The 4,804-nt window shown below is 35.8% G+C and overlaps 1 long non-coding RNA gene across 1 annotated transcript; it reads left to right on the forward strand.

The window, feature by feature from the left end:
- The first annotated feature begins 270 nt into the window (after nucleotides 1-270).
- Nucleotides 271-1,551, forward strand: LOC112623757. The gene is made up of 2 exons (XR_003119198.1): nucleotides 271-439; nucleotides 1,223-1,551. It is a non-coding gene; the product is annotated as an uncharacterized LOC112623757 (long non-coding RNA).
- The last annotated feature ends 3,253 nt before the right edge of the window (nucleotides 1,552-4,804 follow it).

Here is a 4,804-nt window from a genome sequence, read left to right on the forward strand (position 1 = left end):
TCAGTAAAGCCACCAGTCAGTATGTTTCCTGTCTCCCTACTAGGAGCAGTTTGAACATCTCTGTCCAATTTCTGGAATAAAACATCTGAGAAATGACAGTTCACAGTGTCTGTTAAAACAAATAAATTCTCTGTCCAATTCCTGGAATAAAACATCTGAGAAATGACAGTTCACAGTATCTGTTAAAACAAATAAATTTACAGGAATACTTAAAGTTCATACAATGTGAGATTTACTTCCGGAAACAAGTCATACCCATTCATTCCTCAGTTAACCAACCGGACACAGCCCTGGTGACGGCTTTCTGAGGATGACACAATGGAGGCTTCTCCAATAGCTCTAAAATTGTTGCATGGAAAACATTTGGCAGTCTCAAAGAGCGGTCTTGTTGACCCCAACTGTATCATTTTACAATCATTTTTCATCAAAATCATTCTTGGTATGTCTTATGCCCAAGCAGTTCTTAGCAACATCATAGTATGGATGGATTCGCTATGGGATAGGTCCTGAATATTCTTGCTATTTTTCTGATTTCACTTTGAAAAGAAGTCCTAGAATAAATTCAACCCTGCTCTTTCAAATAGCTTCCTCAAAAATATATATATAAATAATCTTTTAAGTCTGCTTTTCTCTGCACATGGCCCTCTACACAACATCCACAGATACATCAGAGACGTAGACGAACGATGGGTGTAACCAAGAACAGAAAGGTATGTATACCAATTTCCATAAATATCAATGTATCAAATTTTATAGATCAATAAGGAAGCATGGGCTCCAAGGTAGGCATTATCTTTGGCCTGTTGATTGTCCACTGGCAAAGTCTGTAATTTTGAAGTTATATTAACAACAACAGGTTGTTGCATCATCTAACACAAATGAATGCATCCGTTTAGAATATACAGGAGAAGACCATCTATTTCTGAGGAAGGGGCTCGAAACACTCTCTCCTGGGGAATTCAACTTCATATCAGTGAGGTAAAGTGGATGTAAGAAAAATGCTGTGTGTGTGGAGAGCATTAAGAAAGGTCATATATTTCAAAAAAGAATATTGTTTACAAGGAGTGTTAATAGGTTTCAGGGGAAATGTTAATTTTTTTTTTCCTGGATGAAATAGCTACTGTAAGTTTTTAATGGTTAATCATTCATTCTTGAATTTTTATATTAAGCATTTCATATTACTTTATTGACTTAACTTTTATGCTCTTCTTCATTTTGACAGTAAAGAATGACCAGGCAACACTCTTTGAAAATTGGAGACCATTTGCAGCTGCTCTCTGTTGAGGAAAGTGAATAATAGGGTGCCCTCAAGGAATTGCAAAGGTATCACTCAACAGAAACTTTTGTGTCTGAAGAAAACTAGATCATTTTATCATGGTAGGCATGCTGATATGTTTGCTTTAATAAAATGCCATATTTCTGCCTTTAATCTCTTGTCAACCCGCTATTAAAAAGCCCCAAAGTGCATGCGTGCAGCACATGTAAACACTTGTGGTTTTGAGGTTACCACAAAACATACTAATAAAGCATGTAATTTGTGTTTTGTGCACAGACTGTAATAATTTATTGAGTGGTACAGAGAAGCTAGAAAAGGATTTTCTCTAACTTTTGCCAGCAAGTCAATTTAATTTTAGTGCTCTATGCAGAAGTACATGTATACACATGTTCTTGTGATGACATCATGTTTAAAAAGCATTAGGAAGCCTGCATAACAAAATGGGACAAAATATAAATTCATTTTGCACATACTGAGGACATTCTACCAAGCATGCTAATGTTCCTCCTATAAGCTGAGCAGCTGGGAGGTGTGGCGTATATTCTTCCACAAAGGGTTATGTGTGTGTGTGTGCGTGCGTGTGTGTGTGCATGTTTGTGTGTGTGTTGAGCACTGACAATACATTAGCAGAACATAGATCAAGTAAATTCAAGTAAATTAAGACGTATCATAATAGCAAGAACTTTGATGAACTTTATCAACATTATCCCCAGTCTCCCTGGGGCAGGAGGGCAGAGAACAATGTTGTTCCTTCTTTTATGTGGAATAACTAAATGCACAATGGTTGGATCACTTCTAGAGGATCCTAGAAGAGCTCATTGCCAGACTACAGCTTCCACCATGATTGTTTGGGTAGCCAATTTATCTGTTTACGTAAGATCCTTACAGGTAGAAGCTGTCAGGTTGTACACCACTTAGCTTTGTTCTCTCACTTCTTCCCTTGTGAGGTTCCTTGCACACAACAAATCATCCACACAGACATATAATTTGAAAGGAAAAGGCCTTGAGCTTATGGAAGAAATACACACCAGTTTCTGGAAAATTCTGTGAAATTCCGTAGTTGGAAAATAATTCTGTGAAATTCTGTGCTTCATTTTCTCAAACAAAAAACACATTCAGTTTAGAAATAATGTCTGTGCCCAGAAGAAATGGGTATTAGATACTCAGAATGTGTTTATTCCAAGAAGATGCAAGATTTCTCTCCTGGAAAACAATTCACCACTCTCTATGCTTCTTTTTCTTTCTGAGGAGGCTTATTTATACACATATCAGTTTTCGATGCACAGACAGATCTTCATGGTTCACAACCTTTTACATTCGAGGGCTAATTAAAATGAATCCTTTGTGCCATCTCTCAGATACAACTCACTCTTCCATGTTGTTCATTGACTAAGATCTAATAAACCAGTTCCAATTCATAACTAGGGATTATTGAACTTTCTGTGACCATTGGCTATCATAGAGGCATTGTGAAAATCTCTAAGGGGACAAGTGCCCAGCAGCCTCGCCCAGAGGGTCCTCTTACTTGAAGTAGAACTCAAGTTGCACCCAATTTTGTAAGGCTGATCCAACCAAGAAAAGAGTTTTCTGCAAGAGATTAAGCCAATTCTCCAGACCTCTAAGGAGGAAATCAAGATCCGTGTGGCTGTTTGATCACTTCTGTGATTTGAATGTCTCCATGGTTTAATCATTTGCTTACATAATGAAGACATTAACAGAGAGAAGAGACGAGGGTAGGGGAAGAGAGGGAAGGGAAAGTGAAAAATAAGAAGGAAAAGGAAAAGAAAAAAAGAAAAGAAAGAAAGAAAGAAGAGAAAAAGAAAGAAAGAAAAGAAAAAAGAAAGAAAGAAGGGAAAGAAAAGAAAGAGAAAGGAAAGAAAGAGAAAGGAAAGAAGGGATGGAGGCAGGAGAGGTGGGAAGAGAGGAGAGGCGAGGAGAGGCGAGGAGAGGAAGGAAGCAAAAAACCAAGAAATTGGTCAGAAAACCAGGTATCATTAAAATGTTGATCTTGCACATGTTGGCTGGTACTAGTTTTCTAGTATCAGAGGTACTGGAGTCAATGCTAATTTTAAAAAGCCAGGAACCAACATTTTCAAACTGTTAAAACTTATGATTTGGAAGACTTTTTGATTGGCATAAAACGTAACAGGTATAAAAACTAGAGATTAGCTATTTAAGTCGCTAGGTTAAAAGAAGCTTAATCAGGGCTCTTTTGCTTAGTAGCCTTTTTAATATTTATCTGTGGGTTTCTCAGCCCCACATGGATGCCAAATCATCTTTCATGATCAAATTTAACTGATCAAATTTCTTTTAACATACACACAAAGATGGGAGTAGGGTAGGGGCACAAATAAATACAAAAAATTCAGAGTCAAAACAAAGTTAGTTCCCAGGATCCTGTTTTAAATCTGTAACTCTGTAAGGTTGCAAATGTTCATGCATATCAAACTCACTTCATTTTATTTGGATGTGGTAATCAAAACATTTGTTGAAACGTTTTAGATAAAGATGGGAAGGTTTGAAGAATAATGGTAAATGTGAATCAATTTAGAACACCAGGATAGACTATATTTTAAGCTAAACTTACTTACATATTAAATAAGCACCCATTACTAGCTTTTGTAATGCTTTCATCTTTGTTAAACAAAATGTCATACCTAAAGGTTATAATTTCTATTTAAAGAGATTAATGCAAAATGATTATGTAATTGCAGTAGAAACCATTGATATCAAAACACAGTATTCACATTGCAGGACACAATCCAGCTTGTAACCCACTAAATATACTCTACATAAATGTAAGATCTGTGACAACCATTTTTTTTCCTCAATAAGAAGACTGACGGAAAGACAATAGTACTTTTTCAAAAAATTGTCCCCCTAAGCTTATGTGTACATATTTCCTTATAATGAGTTCTAGAACTAACTGAAGAGTAAAAATCCCAGAGTTAAGAAAGTCATAAGTTCAGGCTCCCATGAGTTTGGGTAATGACAGTGATTTGTTAATGGTTTACACTAATCATTGATCTTTTATAAGAATTTCTAAGTTCAATATTTTAAGATCACAGCGTTCCACAATTTAAGCTTAAGGAGATGTAAAATATTTACATATAGATTCACATAAATCTGGAATAGATCTTGTTGACTGTGACCTCTGAAATACAATTACTAGCTGTATTTTTTAGAATGTTATAATTTGCACTTGTTCAACTTCCGTGCATACCTTTCATATTCGAGGTAATCATTAATTCTGAATGAGCATTAAAAATAATCCTAGGGTCTGTCAGACTTTGAGCCTAACTAGTTCAAAGTATCAGTAAATTGAAATGCAAAACCTCCTAAATTCTGATATTGAGAAAACTTCATGAATTCGTACATTAATTCAGTCAGTCATCCATGTGGACTTGGTAAGTTCTACATAAATATAGACTGAATGGAAGAATGAATGAATGAATAAACTTCTATGTGTCTAGTGCATAGCTCCCATATGTGAAATGGTCACTAACTCTGAGTGAGCATGAAACAAAA

This window comes from Theropithecus gelada, chromosome 4, assembly GCF_003255815.1.
Source record: "Theropithecus gelada isolate Dixy chromosome 4, Tgel_1.0, whole genome shotgun sequence".
Taxonomy (NCBI): domain Eukaryota; kingdom Metazoa; phylum Chordata; class Mammalia; order Primates; family Cercopithecidae; genus Theropithecus; species Theropithecus gelada.